Source organism: Giraffa tippelskirchi, chromosome 8 (genome assembly GCF_054371585.1).
Source record: "Giraffa tippelskirchi isolate mGirTip1 chromosome 8, T2T-mGirTip1v1.2.pri, whole genome shotgun sequence".
NCBI lineage: Eukaryota > Metazoa > Chordata > Mammalia > Artiodactyla > Giraffidae > Giraffa > Giraffa tippelskirchi.
Window position 1 is genome coordinate 68276579 of NC_137282.1, and position 15922 is coordinate 68292500.

Consider the following 15922-nt stretch of genomic DNA (forward strand, 5'->3'; position numbering starts at 1 on the left):
TTTAGGGTTAGGGATAGGGTTAGGGTAGGGATAGTTTTAGGATTAGGGTTAGGGTTAGAGTGTCGGGTTAGGGTTATGTTTTGGGTGTCGTGTTAGGGTTAAGGTTAGGGTGTCAGATTAGGGTGTTGGGTTGGGGTCAGGGTTAGGGTTAGGGTGTCTGGTTAGTTTTAGAGTTAATGTTAGCGTTATGGTTATGGTTATGGTGAGGGTTACATCTTGGGTTAGGGTTAGGATGTCGTGTTAGGGTGTCGGTTTAGGGTGTCATGTTAGCATGTCAGGTTAGGGTTAGGGTTTCGGGTAAGAGTTAGGGTTAGTGTTTGTGTGTCGGGTTAGGGTTAGGGTGGCTTGTGTCATGTTAGGGTTAGGGTTCGGGTGTCCTCTGTCGTGTTAGGGTTTAGGTTTAAGGTTAGGTTTACGGTTAGGGTTAGTTTTAGGGTTAGGGTGTCTGGTGTCGGGTTAGGGTTAGGGTTTCGGGTAAGCATTAGGGTTAGGTTTTGGCTGTTGGTTTAGGGTTAGTGTTAGGGTTACGGTGTCTTTTGTCAGGTTACGGTTAGGGATAGCGTTAGGGTTAGGGTTAGTGCGTCTGCTGTCGGGTTAGGATTTTGGTTTCAGGTACGTGTTAGGGTTAGGTTTTGGGTGTTGGGTTAGGGTTAGGGTTAGGGTGTCTGTTTTCGGGTTAGGGTTAGGGTGAGGTTTAGGGTTAGTGTTTGGGTGTTGGGTTAGAGTTGGGGTGTCTGCTGTCAGGGTTAGGGTTAGTGTTTTGGACAGGATGTCGTGTAATGGTTAGGATTTGGGTTAGGGTTAGGGTTAGGTTTAGGGTATTTAGTGTCGGATTAGGGTTAGGGTTAGGGTTAGGCTTAACATGTTGGGTTAGGGTTAGTGTTAATGTGTCGTGTTAGGGTTAGGGTTAGTGTTGCGGATAGGGATAGCGTTAGGATTAGGGTTAGGGTTAGGGTTAGCGTGTTAGGCTTAGGGTTAGGGTTAGGGTTAGGTTTAGGGTTAGGGATAGGGTTAGGGTTAGGGTTAGGGTTAGGGTTAGGGTTAGGGATAGGGTTAGGGTTAGGGTTAAGTTATGGTTAGGATTATGGTTAGGTTTAGGGTTAGAGTGTCGGGTTAGCATTAGGGTTAGGGTTAGGGATAGGGTTAGGGTAGGGATAGTTTTAGGATTAGGGTTAGGGTTAGAGTGTCCGGTTAGGGTTCGATTTTGGGTGTCTGGTTAGGATTAGGGATAGGGTGAGGGTGTCAAATTAGGGTGTCTGGTTGTGGTCAGGTTTAGGGTTAGGGTGTCTGGTTAGTTTTAGGGTTAGTGTTAGGGTTATGGTTATGTTTATGGTGAGGGTTACGTCTTGGGTTAAGGTTAGGATGTCGGGTTAGGGTGTCGGTTTAGAGTGTCCTGTTAGTGTTAGGGTTAGGGTTAGGGTTTCGGGTAAGAATTAGAGTTAGGGTTTGGGTGTCGTGTTAGGGTTAGGGTGTCTTGTGTCAGTTTAGGGTTAGGGTTAGGTTTAGGGTGTCTGCTGTCGTGTTAGGGTTTAGGTTAAGGGTTAGTGTTAGGGTTAGGTTGTCTGGTGTCGGGTTAGGGTTAAGGTTTCGGATAAGTGTTAGGGTTAGGTTTTGGGTGTTGGGTTAGGGTTAGGGTTAGGGTTAGGCTTAACATGTTGGGTTAGGTTTAGGGTTAGTGTGTCATGTTAGGATTAGGGTTAGGGTGTTACCGTTAGGATTAGGGTTAGGGTTAGGGTTAGGTTAGGGTTAGGGTTAGGGTTAGTATTAGAGTGTCAAGTTAGCGTTAGGGTTACGGTTAGGGTTATGTTTAGGGATAGGGTTAGGGTAGGGATAGTTTTAGGGTTAGGGTTAGGGTTAGAGTGTTGGGTTAGGGTTAGGTTTTGGGTGTCGGGTAAGGGTTAGGGTTAGGGTGTCAGATTAGGGTGTTGGGTTGGGGTCAGGCTTAGGGTTAGGTTGTCTGGTTAGTTTTAGGGTTAGTGTTAGGGTTATGGTTATGGTTATGGTGAGGGTTATGGCTTGGGTTAGGGTTCGGGTGTCGGGTTAGGATGTCGGGTTAGAGTATCGGGTTAGCGTGTCAGGTTAGCATTAGTGTGTCAGGTAAGGGTTAGGGTTAGGGTTTGGGTGTCGGTTAGGTTGTCAGGTTAGGGTGTCGGGTTAGGGTTAGGGTGTCATGTAAGGCATAGGGTGAGGGTTAGGTTTCGGGTTTGTGTGTCGGGTTAGGGTTAATGTTAGGGTGTTTGATGTCATGTCAGGGTTAGGATTAGGGTTAGGGTGTCGCATTAAGGTTAGGGTTAAGGTTACGGTGTCGGTTTAGGTTTAGTGTTAGGCTAGGGATAGTGATAGAGTTAGGGTTAGGGTTAGGGTTATGGTTAGGGTTAGTGTGAGGGTTAGGGTTATGGTTAAGGATTGGGTTAGGGTTAGGGTAGGTTTAGGGTTAGGGTTAGGGATAGAGTTAGGGTTTGGGTTAGGATTAGGGTTAGGGTTAAAGTGTTGGGTTAGTGTTATGGTTAGGGTTAGAGTTAGGGTTAGGGTTAGGGATAGGGTTAGGGTTAGGTTTAGGGATAGGTTTAGGGTTAGCGTTAGCGTTAGGTTTAGGGTTAGGGTTAGGGTTCGGGATAGGGTTAGGGTAAGGGTTACGGTTAGGTTAGGGTTAGGTTTAGGGTTAGGGTTAGGGTTAGGGAAGGGTTAGTGTTAGGGATAGGGTTAGGGTTGGTTTTAGGGCTAGGGTTAGGGTTACAGTTAGGGTTAGGGTGGTGGGATAGGGCTTGTGTCAGCCTTAGGGATTCGGGTTAGGGTGTCGGGATAGCGTGTCGTGTTAAGGTTAGGGTGACAGGTAAGGCTTAGGGTGAGGGCTGGGTTAGGATTTGGGTGTCGAGTTAGGATTAGGGTTAGGTTGACTGGTGTCGGGTTAGGGTTAGGTTTAGGGTGTCAGGTTATGGTGTCGGGTTAGGGGTAGGGTGTCGCATGAGTGTTAGGGTGTCAAGTTACGGTTACGGCTAGGGTTTGGGTTATGGTTGGGTTAGGGTTAGGGTTAGGGTTTGGGTGTCAGGTCAGGGTGTCAGGTAAGGGTCAGGGTTAGGTTTAGGCTGTCGGGTTAAGGTGTCAGGTTAGGGCTTGGGTTAGCGTTAGGGTATCGTGTTAGGGTTAGGGTATCGTGTTAGGGATAGGGTTTGGGTTAGGCTTACGGTTAGGGTTAGGGTTAAGGTTAGGATATCGGGTTAGTCTTAGAGTTAGGTTTAGGGTTATGGTTAGGGTGTCTGGTTTCGGTTTAGTGTTAGGGTGTCATTTTAGGGTTAGGGTTACGGTTAGGGATAGGGTGTCAGGTTAGGGCTTGGGTTAGGGTTAGGTTGTTGTGTTAGGGTTAGGGTTAGGGTTAGGTTTAGGGTGTCACGTTAGGGTTAGGGTTAGGGTGTCGTGTTAGGTTTAGGGTGTCGGGTTAGGGTGTCGGGTTAGGGTGTCGGGTTAGGGTGTTGAATTAGCATGTCGTATTATGGTGTCGGGTTACAGTTAGGGTGTTGGGTTAGGGTTAGGCTTAGGGTGTCGGGTTAGGGTTAGGGTGTCAGATTAGGGTGTCGGGTTGGGGTCAGTGTTAGGGTTAGGGTGTCTGGTTAGTGTTAGGGTTATGGTTATGGTTATGGTGAGGGTTATGGCTTGGGTTAGGGTTAGGATGTCCGGTTAGCGTGTCGGGTTAGCGTGTCGGGTTAGGGTTAGGGTGTCAGGTAAGGGTTAGGGTTAGGGTCTGGGTGTCGGTTATGTTTTCGGGTTAGGGTGTCAGGTGAGAGTGTCAGATTAGCGTTAGTGTGTGGTGTAAGGCTCAGGGTGAGGGTTAGGGTTTCGGGTTTCTGTGTCAGGTTAGGGTTAATTTTAGGGTGTCTGGTGTCGTGTTAGGGTTAGGGTTAGGGTTTGGGTGTCAGGTTAGGGTTAGGGATAGGTTGTCTGGTGTCGGGTTAGGGTTAAGGTTAGGGATATGGTTAGGGTTAGGGTTAGGGTGTCGTGTAAGGCTTAGAGTGAGGGTCAGGGTTAGGGTTGGCTGTCGGGTTAAGTTTAGCGTTAGAGTGTCTGGTGTCTTGTTAGGGTTAGGGTTAGGAATAGGGTGTCCGATTATTGTTAGGTTAAGGTTAGGGTTCGAGTTAGGATTAGGGTGGCGGGTTAGGGCTTGGATTATCATTAAGGTGATGGGTTAGGGTGTCAGATTAGGGTTAGGGTGTCGGGTTACGGTTAGGCTTAGGGTGTCGGGTTAGGGTGTCGGGTTAGCGTTAGGGTGTCAGATTAGGGTGTCGGATTAGGGTCAGGGTTAGGGTTAGGGTGTCCGGTTAGTGTTAGGGTTAGGGTTAGGATTAGGCACCCGCAGCTCGTCGACAGAGTTAGGGAAGGGGGGAGGGGATAGAGCCTCGTCGTGCCCGTCGAACCGCCGCTCCTGGCGGCTCTGTGGCCGAGTTAGGGAAGGGGGGTGAGGGGCAGACTCCCTGACAGCCGGGAGACGCGCGCGCGGCGGCTCGGGGGAAGAGGTCGCGAGTGGGAGAAGCCTGGCCAGCAGGTGGACACGCGGGCACCGCCAGCTCGGCGGCTGAGTGAGGAAAGGGGGGGGAGGGTCAGGCACCCTGACAACCGGGCGTCGGGCGCGCGCAGGCGGCTGGGCGGTCGAGGTCGCGAGTGGGAGAGGTCCGGCGCGCAGGTGGACCCGCGGGCACCTGCAGCTCGTCGACAGAGTTAGGGAAGTGGGGGGAGGGGATAGAGCCCCGTCGGGCCCGTCGACCTGCCGCTCCTGACGGCCCTGCGGCCGAGTTAGGGAAGGGGATGAGGGGCAGACTCCCTGAAGCCGGGCGACGCGCGCGCGCCGGCGGCTCGGCGGCAGAGGTCGCGAGTGGGAGAAGCCCGGACCGCCGGTGGACCCGCGGGCACCGCCAGCTCGCCGGCAGAGTGAGGAAAGAGGGGGAGGGGCGGAGACCCTGCCAGGCGGGGGACGCGTGCGCCCTGGCGCCTCGGCGGCATTGATGGCGAGTGGGAGAGGTCCGGCCGACAGGTGGACACGCCTTTACCGAGACCACGGCGGCAGAGTTAGGGAAGGGGGGGAGAGGATAGAGCACCGTCGGGCTCGTCGACCCGCGGCTGCTGGCGGTACTGCGGCCGAGTTAGGGAAGGAGGGGGGGGAGGGGTAGACTCCCTGACAGCCGGGCGACGCGCGCGCGCTGGCGGCTCGGCGGCAGAGGTCGCGAGTGGGGGAGGCCCTTCCAGCAGTTGGACATGCGGGCACCGCCAGCTCGGCGATAGTGTGAAGGGAAGGAGGGGGGAGGGGGGAGGGGTGGAGGCCCTGCCAGGGGGCCACGCTCGCGCGCTGGCGGCTTGGCGCCAGAGGTCGTGAGTGCGAGAGGCCCGGCCGACAGGTGGACACGCGGGCACCGCCAGCTCGGCGGCAGAGTGAGGGAAGGAGGGGGGAGGGGCAGACACCCTGACAGCCGGGCGACGGGCGCACATTGGCGCCTCGGTGGCATTGGTCGCGAGAGGGGGAGGCCCGGCCGACAGGTGGACACGCCTTTACCGAGAGCACGGCGGCCGAGTTAGGGAAGGGGGGGGAGGGGATAGAGCCCCGTCGGGCTCGTAGACCCGCGGCTGCTGGCGGTTCTGCGGCCGGGTTAGGGAAGGAGGCGGGGAGGTGCAGACTCCCTGCCTGGCGGGCGACGCGTGCGCGCTGGCGGCTCGTCACCAGGGGTCGCGAGTGCCGGAGGCCCGGCCGACAGGTGGACCCGTGGGCACCGCCGGCTCGGCGGCAGCGTGAGGAAAGGCGGGGGAGGGGCAGACACCTAGACAGCAGGGCAACGCGCGCGCTGGCGGCTCGTCACCAGAGGTCGCGAGTGCGAGAGGCTCGGCCGGCAGGTGGACACGCGGTCACCGCCGGCTCGTCGACAGAGTGAGGGAAGTGGGGGGAGGGGATAGAGACCCGTCGGGCCCGTCGACCCGCCGATCCTGGTGCCTCTGCGGCCGAGTTAGGGAAGGGGGGTGAGGGGCAGTCTCCCTGAAGCCGGGCGACGCAGGCGCGCCGGCGGCTCGTCAGCAGAGGTCGCGAGTGGGGGAAGCCTGGACCGCCGGTGGACCCGCGGGCACCGCCAGCTCGCCAGCAGAGTGAGGAAAGAGGGGGGAGGGGCGGAGACCCTGCCAGGCGGGCGACGAGCTCGCGCGGGCACCTCGGCGGCATTGGTGGCGAGTGGGAGTGGTCCGGCCGACAGGTGGACACGCCTTTCCCGAGAACACAGCGGCAGAGTTAGGGAAGGGGGGGAGGTGATAGAGCCCCGTCGGGCTCCTCGACCCGCGGCTGCTGGCGGTGCTGCCGCCGAGTTAGGGAAGGAGGGGGGGAGGGGCAGACTCCCTGACAGCCAGGCGACTAGCGCGCGCTGGCGGCTCGGCGGCAGAGGTCGCGAGTGGGGGAGGCCCTTCCAGCAGTTGGACACGCGGGCACCGCCAGCTCGGCGATAGTGTGAAGGGAAGGAGGGGGGAGGGGGGAGGGCCGAAGGTCCTGCCAGGGGGCCACGCTCGCGCGCGGGCGGCTCGGCGCCAGAGGGCGCGAGTGCGAGAGGCCCGGCCGACAGGTGGACACGCGGGCACCGCCAGCTCGGCGGCAGAGTGAGGGTAGGAGGGGGGAGGGGCAGACACCTCGACAGCCGGGCGACGCGCGCGCACTGGCGGCTCGTCACCAGGGGTCGCGAGTGCCGGAGGCCCGGCTGACAGGTGGACACGCGGGCACCGCCAGCTCGGCGGCAGAGTGAGGGTAGGAGGGGGGAGCGGCAGACACCTCGACAGCCGGGCGACGCGCGCGCACTGGCGGCTCGTCACCAGGGGTCGCGAGTGCCGGAGGCCCGGCTGACAGGTGGACCCGCGGGCACCGTCAGCTCGGCAGCAGAGTGAGGGAAGGGGGGGAGGGGCAGACACCATGACAGCCGGGCGACGGGCGCGCGCTGGTGGCTCGGCGGGCGAGGTCGCGAGTGGGAGAGGCCCGGCCCGCAGGTGGACCCGTGGGCACCCGCAGCTCGTCGACAGAGGTAGGGAAGTGGGGGGAGCGGATAGAGCCCCGTCGGGCTCGTCGACCCGAGGCTCCTGGCTTCTCTGCGGCCGAGTTAGGGAAGGAGGGGGGAGGGGCAGACTCCCTGACAGCCGGGCGACGCGCGCGCTCTGGCGGCTCGGCGGCACAGGTCGCGAGTGGGGGAGGCCCGGCCGGCAGGTGGACACGCGGGCACTGCCAGCTCGGCGGCAGAGTGAGGAAAGAGGGGGGAGGGGCAGAGACCCTGCCACGCGGGAGACGCGTGCGCGCTGGCGCCTGGGCGGCATTGGTGGCAGGTGGGAGAGGCCCGGCCGACAGGTGGACACGCCTTTCCCGAGAGCACGGCGGCAGAGTTAGGGAAGGGGGGGAGGGGATAGAGCCCCGTCGGGCTCCTCGACCCGCGGCTGCTGGCGGTTCTGCGGACGAGTTAGGGAAGGAGGGGGGGAGGGGCAGACTCCCTGACAGCCGGGCGACACGCGCGCGCTGGCGGCTCGGCGACAGAGGTCGCGAGTGGGGGAGGCCCTTCCAGCAGTTGGACACGCGGGCACCGCCAGCTCGGCGATAGTGTGAAGGGAAGGAGGGGGAGGGGGGAGGGGTGGAGGCCCTGCCAGGGGGCCATGCTCGCGCTCTGGCGGCTCGGCGCCAGAGGTCGCGAGTGCGAGAGGCCCGGCCGGCAGGTTGACACGCGGGCACCGCCAGCTCGGCGGCAGAGTGAGGGAAGGAGGGGGAGGGGTTGAGACCCTGCCAGGCGGGCGACGGGTGCGCGATGGCGGCTGGGCGGGCGAGGTCGCGAGTGGGAGAAGCTCGGCCGTCAGGTGGACCCGCGGGCACCGCCAGCTCGGCGACACTGTGAGGAAAGGGGGGGAGGGGCAGACAGCCTGACAGCCGGGCCACGCGCGCGCGCTGGCGGCTCGGCGGGCGAGGTCGCGAGTGGGAGAGCCCTGGTCGCAGGTGGACCTGCGGGCACCCGCAGCTCGTCGACAGAGTTAGGGAAGTAGGGGGAGGGGATAGAGCCCCGTCGGGCTCGTCGACCCGCGGCTCCTGGCGGCTCTGCGGACGAGTTAGGGAAGGAGGGGGGAGGGGCAGACACCCTGACAGCCGGGCGACGCGCGCGCGCTGGCGGCTCGTGACCAGAGGTCGCGTGTAGGGGAGCACCGGCCGGCAGGTGGACCCGCGGGCACCGCCAGCTCGGCGGCAGAGTGAGGGAAGGAGGGGGAGGGGCGGATTGCAAGCCAGGCGGGCGACGCGCGCGCGCTGGCGTCTCGTCAAAAGAGATCGCGAGTACGAGAGGCCCGGCCGGCAGGTGGACACGCGGCAATCGCCAGCTCGGCGACAGAGTGAGGAAAGCGGGGTTAGGAGCAGACACCCTGACAGCCGGGCGACGGGCGCGAGCTGGCGCCTCGGCGGCATTGCTCACGAGTGGGGGAGGCCCGGCCGGCAGGTGGACACCGGGCACCGCCAGCTCGGCGGCAGAGTGAAGAAAGGGGGTGGAGAAGCAGACACCTAGACAGCCGAGCGACGCGCGCGCGCTGGCGGCTCGTCACCAGAGGTCGCGAGTGCCTGAGGCCCGGCCGACATGTGAAGCCGCGGGCACCGCCGGCTCGGCGGCAGTGTGAGGGAAGGAGGGGCGAGGGGCAGACACCCTGACAGCCGGGATACGGGCGCGCGCTGGCGGCTCGTCACCAGGGGTCGCGAGTGCCGGAGGCCCGGCCGACAGGTGGACCCGCGGGCACCGCCAGCTCGCCGGCAGAGTGAGGAAAGAGGGGGGAGGGGCAGAGACCCTGCCACGCGGGAGACGCGTGCGCGCTGGCGCCTGGGCGGCATTGGTGGCAGGTGGGAGAGGCCCGGCCGACAGGTGGACACGCCTTTCCCGAGAGCACGGCGGCAGAGTTAGGGAAGGGGGGAAGGGGATAGAGCCCCGTCGGGCTCCTCGACCCGCGGCTGCTGGCGGTTCTGCGGACGAGTTAGGGAAGGAGGGGGGGAGGGGCAGACACCCTGACAGCCGGGCGACGCGGCGCGCTGGCGGCTCGTGACCAGAGGTCGCGTGTAGGGGAGCACCGGCCGGCAGGTGGACCCGCGGGCACCGCCAGCTCGGCGGCAGAGTGAGGGAAGGAGGGGGAGGGGCGGATTGCAAGCCAGGCGGGCGACGCGCGCGCGCTGGTGTCTCGTCACCACAGATCGCGAGTGCGAGAGGCCCGGCCGGCAGGTGGACACGCGGGCTCCGCCAGCTCGGCGGCAGAGTATGGGAAGTGGGGGGAGGGGATAGAGCCCCGTCGGGCTCGTCGACCCGCGGCTCCTGGCGGCTCTGCGGCCGAGTTAGGGAAGGAGGGGGGGAGGGGCAGACTCCCTGACAGCCGGGTGATGCGTGCGCGCCGGCGGCTCGGCGGCACAGGTCGCGAGTGGGGGAGGCCCGGCCGGCAGGTGGACACGCGGGCACCGCCAGCTCGGCGGCAGAGTGAGGAAAGGGGGGGCGGGGCAGACACCTCGACAGCCGGGCGACGCGCGCGCGCTGGCGGCTCGTCACCAGAGGTCGCGAGTGCAAGAGGCCAGGCCGGCAGGTGGACACGCGGGCACCCGCAGCTCGTCGGCAGGGTTAGGGAAGGGGGGGAGGGGATAGAGCCCCGTCCGGCTGGTCGACCCGCGGGCACTGCCAGGCGGGCGACGGGCGCGCGCTGGCGGCTGGGCGGGCGAGGTCGCCAGTGGGAGAGTGCCGGCCGGCAGGTGCCCGCGGGCAACGCCAGCTGTGCGGCAGAGTGAGGGGAGGAGCGGGGGAGGGGCAGACAGCCTGACAGCCGGGCGACGGGCGCGCGCTGGCGGCTCGGCGGGCGAGGTCGCGAGTGGGAGAGCCCCGGTCGCAGGTGGACCCGCGGGCACCCGCAGCTCGTCGACAGAGTTAGGGAAGAGGGGGGAGGGGATAGAGCCCCGTCGGGCTCGTCGACCCGCGGCTCCTGGCGGCTCTGCGGCCGAGTTAGGGAAGGAGGGGGGGAGGGGCAGACTCCCTGACAGCCGGGCGATGCGCGCGCGCCGGCGGCTCGGCGGCACAGGTCGCGAGTGGGGGAGGCCCGGCCGGCAGGTGGACACGCGGACACCGCCAGCTCGGCGGCAGAGTGAGGAAAGGGGGGGGAGGGGCAGACACCTAGACAGCCGGGCGACGCGCGCGCGCTGGCGGCTCGTGACCAGAGGTCGCGTGTAGGGGAGCACCGGCCAGCAGGTGGACCCGCGGGCACCGCCAGCTCGGCGGCAGAGTGAGGGAAGGAGGGGGAGGGGCGGATTCCAAGCCAGGCGGGCGACGCGTGCGCGCTGGCGTCTCGTCACCAGAGATCGCGAGTGCGAGAGGCCCGGCCGGCAGGTGGACACGCGGGCACCGCCAGCTCGGCGGCAGACTGATGGAAGGAGGGGGGGAGGGGCAGACTCCCTGACAGCCGGGCGATGCGCGCGCGCCGGCGGCTCGGCGGCACAGGTCGCGAGTGGGGGAGGCCCGGCCGGCAGGTGGACACGCGGGCACCGCCAGCTCGGCGGCAGAGTGAGGGAAGGAGGGGGAGGGGCGGATTCCAAGCCAGGCGGGCGACGCGTGCGCGCTGGCGTCTCGTCACCAGAGATCGCGAGTGCGAGAGGCCCGGCCGGCAGGTGGACACGCGGGCACCGCCGGCTCGGCGGCAGAGTCAGGGAAGTGGGGGGAGGGGATAGAGCCCCGTCGGGCTCGTCGACCCGCGGCTCCTGGCGGCTCTGCGGCCGAGTTAGGGAAGGAGGGGGGGAGGGGCAGATTCCCTGACAGCCGGGTGATGCGCGCGCGCCGGGGGCTCGGCAGCACAGGTCGCGAGTGGGGGAGGCCCGGCCGGCAGGTGGACACGCGGGCACCGCCAGCTCGGCGGCAGAGTGAGGGAAGGAGGGGGAGGGGCGGATTCCAAGCCAGGCGGGCGACGCGCGCGCGCTGGCGTCTCGTCACCAGAGATCACGAGTGCGAGAGGCCCGGCCGGCAGGTGGACACGCGGGCACCGCCAGCTCGGCGGCAGAGTGAGGGAAGGAGGGGGGGAGGGGCAGACTCCCTGACAGCCGGGCGATGCGCGCGCGCCGGCGGCTCGGCGGCACAGGTCGCGAGTGGGGGAGGCCCGGCCGGCAGGTGGACACGCGGGCACCGCCAGCTCGGCGGCAGAGTGAGGGAAGGAGGGGGAGGGGCGGCTTCCAAGCCAGGCGGGCGACGCGCGCGCACTGGCGTCTCGTCACCAGAGATCGCGAGTGTGAGAGGCCCGGCCGGCAGGTGGACACGCGGGCACCGCCGGCTCGGCGGCAGAGTCAGGGAAGTGGGGGGAGGGTATAGAGCCCCGTCGGGCTCGTCGACCCGCGGCTCCTGGCGGCTCTGCGGCCGAGTTATGGAAGGAGGTGGGGAGGGGCAGACTCCCTGACAGCCGGGGGATGCGCGCCCGCCGGCGGCTCTGCGGCACAGTTCGCGAGTGCGGGAGGCCCGGCCGGCAGGTGGACACGCGGGCACCGCCAGCTCGGCGGCAGAGTGAGGAAAGGGGGGGGAGGGGCAGACACCTAGACAGCCGGGCGACGCGCGCGCGCTGGCGGCTCGTGACCAGAGGTCGCGTGTAGGGGAGCACCGGCCGGCAGGTGGACCCGCGGGCACCGCCAGCTCGGCGGCAGAGTGAGGGAAGGAGGGGGAGGGGCGGATTCCAAGCCAGTTGGGCGACGAGCGCGTGCTGGCGTCTCGTCACCAGAGATCGCGAGTGCGAGAGGCCCGGCCGGCAGGTGGACACGCGGGCACCGCCGGCTCGGCGGCAGAGTCAGGGAAGTGGGGGGAGGGGATAGGGCCCCGTCGGGCTCGTCGACCCGCGGCTCCTGGCGGCTCTGCGGCCGAGTTAGGGAAGGAGGGGGGGAGGGGCAGACTCCCTGACAGCCGGGCGATGCGCGCGCGCCGACGGCTCGGCGGCACAGGTCGCGAGTGGGGGAGGCCCGGCCGGCAGGTGGACACGCGGGCACCGCCAGCTCGGCGGCAGAGTGAGGAAAGGGGGGGCGGGGCAGACACCTCGACAGCCGGGCGACGCGCGCGCGCTGGCGGCTCGTCACCAGAGGTCGCGACTGCGAGAGGCCCGGCCGGCAGCTGGACACGCGGGCACCGCCAGCTCGGTAGCAGAGTCAGGGAAGTGGGGGGAGGGGATAGAGCCCCGTCGGGCTCGTCGACCCGCGGCTCCTGGCGGCTCTGCGGCCGAGTTAGGGAAGGAGGGGGGGAGGGGCAGACTCCCTGAAAGCCGGGCGATGCGCGCGCGCCGGCGCCTCGGCGGCACAGGTCGCGAGTGGGGGAGGCCCGGCCGGCAGGTGGAAACGCGGGCACCGCCAGCTCGGCGGCAGAGTGAGGAAAGGGGGGGCGGGGCAGACACCTCGACAGCCGGGCGACGCGCGCGCGCTGGCGGCTCGTCACCATAGGTCGCGAGTGCGAGAGGCCAGGCCGGCAGGTGGACACGCGGGCACCCGCAGCTCATCGGCAGGGTTAGGGAAGGGGGGAGGGGATAGAGCCCCGTCCGGCTGGTCGACCCGCGGGCACTGCCAGGCGGCCGACGGGCGCGCGCTGGCGGCTGGGCGGGCGAGGTCGCCAGTGGGAGAGGCCCGGCCGGCAGGTGCCCGCGGGCAACGCCAGCTGGGCGGCAGAGTGAGGGGAGGAGCGGGGGAGGGGCAGACAGCCTGACAGCCGGGCGACGGGCGCGCGCTGGCGGCTCGGCGGGCGAGGTCGCGAGTGGGAGAGCCCCGGTCGCAGGTGGACCCGTGGGCACCCGCAGCTCGTCGACAGAGTTAGGGAAGTGGGGGGAGGGGATAGAGCCCCGTCGGGCTCGTCGACCCGCGGCTCCTGGCGGCTCTGCGGCCGAGTTAGGGAAGGAGGGGGGGAGGGGCAGACTCCCTGACAGCCGGGTGATGCGCGCGCGCCGGCGGCTCGGCGGCACAGGTCGCGAGTGGGGGAGGCCCGGCCGGCAGGTGGACACGCGGGCACCGCCAGCTCGGCGGCAGAGTGAGGAAAGTGGGGGGAGGGGCAGACACCTAGACAGCCGGGCGACGCGCGCGCGCTGGCGGCTCGTGACCAGAGGTCGCGTGTAGGGGAGCACCGGCCGGCAGGTGGACCCGCGGGCACCGCCAGCTCGGCGGCAGAGTGAGGGAAGGAGGGGGAGGGGCGGATTCCAAGCCAGGCGGGCGACGCGCGCGCGCTGGCGTCTCGTCACCAGAGATCGCGAGTGCGAGAGGCCCGGCCGGCAGGTGGACACGCGGGCACCGCCGGCTCGGCGGCAGAGTCAGGGAAGTGGGGGGAGGGGATAGAGCCCCGTCGGGCTCTTCGACCCGCGGCTCCTGGCGGCTCTGCGGCCGAGTTAGGGAAGGAGGGGGGGAGGGGCAGACTCCCTGACAGCCGGGCGATGCGCGCGCGCCGGCGCCTCGGCGGCACAGGTCGCGAGTGGGGGAGGCCCGGCCGGCAGGTGGACACGCGGGCACCGCCAGCTCGGCGGCAGAGTGAGGAAAGGGGGGGCGGGGCAGACACCTCGACAGCCGGGCGACGCGCGCGCGCTGGCGGCTCGTCACCAGAAGTCGCGAGTGCGAGAGGCCCGGCCGGCAGGTGGACACGCGGGCACCGCCGGCTCGGCGGCAGAGTCAGGGAAGTGGGGGGAGGGGATAGAGCCCCGTCGGGCTCGTCGACCCGCGGCTCCTGGCGGCTCAGCGGCCGAGTTAGGGACGGAGGGGGGGAGGGGCAGACTCCCTGACAGCCGGGCGATGCGCGCGCGCCGGCGGCTCGGCGGCACAGGTCGCGAGTGGGGGAGGCCCGGCCGGCAGGTGGACACGCGGGCACCGCCAGCTCGGCGGCAGAGTGAGGAAAGGTGGGGCGGGGCAGACACCTCGACAGCCGGGCGACGCGCGTGCGCTGGCGGCTCGTCACCAGAGGTCGCGAGTGCGAGAGGCCAGGCCGGCAGGTGGACACGCGGGCACCCGCAGCTCGTCGGCAGGGTTAGGGAAGGGGGGGAGGGGATAGAGCCCCGTCCGGCTGGTCGACCCGCGGGCACTGCCAGGCGGGCGACGGGCACGCGCTGGCGGCTGGGCGGGCGAGGTCGCCAGTGGGAGAGGCCCGGCCGGCAGGTGCCCGCGGGCAACGCCAGCTGGGCGGCAGAGTGAGGGGAGGAGCGGGGGAGGGGCAGACAGCCTGACAGCCGGGCGACGGGCGCGCGCTGGCGGCTCGGCGGGCGAGGTCGCGAGTGGGAGAGCCCCGGTCGCAGGTGGACCCGCGGGCACCCGCAGCTCGTCGACAGAGTTAGGGAAGTGGGGGGAGGGATAGAGCCCGGTCGGGCTCGTCGACCCGCGGCTCCTGGCGGCTCTGCGGCCGAGTTAGGGAAGGAGGGGGGGAGGGGCAGACTCCCTGACAGCCGGGCGATGCGCGCGCGCCGGCGGCTCGGCGACACAGGTCGCGAGTGGGGGAGGCCCGGCCGGCAGGTGGACACGCGGGCACCGCCAGCTCGGCGGCAGAGTGAGGAAAGGGGGGGGAGGGGCAGACACCTAGACAGCCGGGCGACGCGCGCGCGCTGGCGGCTCGTGACCAGAGGTCGCGTGTAGGGGAGCACCGGCCGGCAGGTGGACCCGCGGGCACCGCCAGCTCGGCGGCAGAGTGAGGGAAGGAGGGGGAGGGGCGGATTCCAAGCCAGGCGGGCGACGCGCGCGCGCTGGCGTCTCGTCACCAGAGATCGCGAGTGCGAGAGGCCCGGCCGGCAGGTGGACACGCGGGCACCGCCGGCTCGGCGGCAGAGTCAGGGAAGTGGGGGGAGGGGATAGAGCCCCGTCGGGCTCGTCGACCCGCGGCTCCTGGCGGCTCTGCGGCCGAGTTAGGGAAGGAGGGGGGGAGGGGCAGACTCCCTGACAGCCGGGCGATGCGCGCGCGCCGGCGGCTCGGCGGCACAGGTTGCGAGTTGGGGAGGCCCGGCCGGCAGGTGGACACGCGGGCACCGCCAGCTCGGCGGCAGAGTGAGGAAAGGGGGGGGCGGGGCAGACACCTAGACAGCCGGGCGACGTGCGCGCGCTGGCGGCTCGTGACCAGAGGTCGCGTGTAGGGGAGCACCGGCCGGCAGGTGGACCCGCGGGCACCGCCAGCTCGGCGGCAGAGTGAGGGAAGGAGGGGGAGGGGCGGATTCCAAGCCAGGCGGGCGACGCGCGCGCGCTGGCGTCTCGTCACCAGAGATCGCGAGTGCGAGAGGCCCGGCCGGCAGGTGGACACGCGGGCACCGCCGGCTCGGCGGCAGAGTCAGGGAAGTGGGGGGAGGGGATAGAGCCCCGTCGGGCTCGTCGACCCGCGGCTCCTGGCGGCTCTGCGGCCGAGTTAGGGAAGGAGGGGGGGAGGGGCAGACTCCCTGACAGCCGGGCGATGCGCGCGCGCCGGCGGCTCGGCGGCACAGGTCGCGAGTGGGGGAGGCCCGGCCGGCAGGTGGACACACGGGCACCGCCAGCTCGGCGGCAGAGTGAGGAAAGGGGGGGCGGGGCAGACACCTCGAAAGCCGGGCGACGCGCGCGCGCTGGCGGCTTGTCACCAGAGGTCGCGAGTGCGAGAGGCCCGGCCGGCAGGTGGACACGCGGGCACCGCCGGCTCGGCGGCAGAGTCAGGGAAGTGGGGGGAGAGGATAGAGCCCCGTCGGGCTCGTCGACCCGCGGCTCCTGGCGGCTCTGCGGCCGAGTTAGGGAAGGAGGGGGGGAGGGGCAGACTCCCTGACAGCCGGGCGATGCGCGCGCGCCGGCGGCTCGGCGGCACAGGTCGCGAGTGGGGGAGGCCCAGCCGGCAGGTGGACACGCGGGCACCGCCAGCTCGGCGGCAGAGTGAGGAAAGGGGGGGCGGGGCAGACACCTCGACAGCCGGGCGACCCGCGCGCGCTGGCG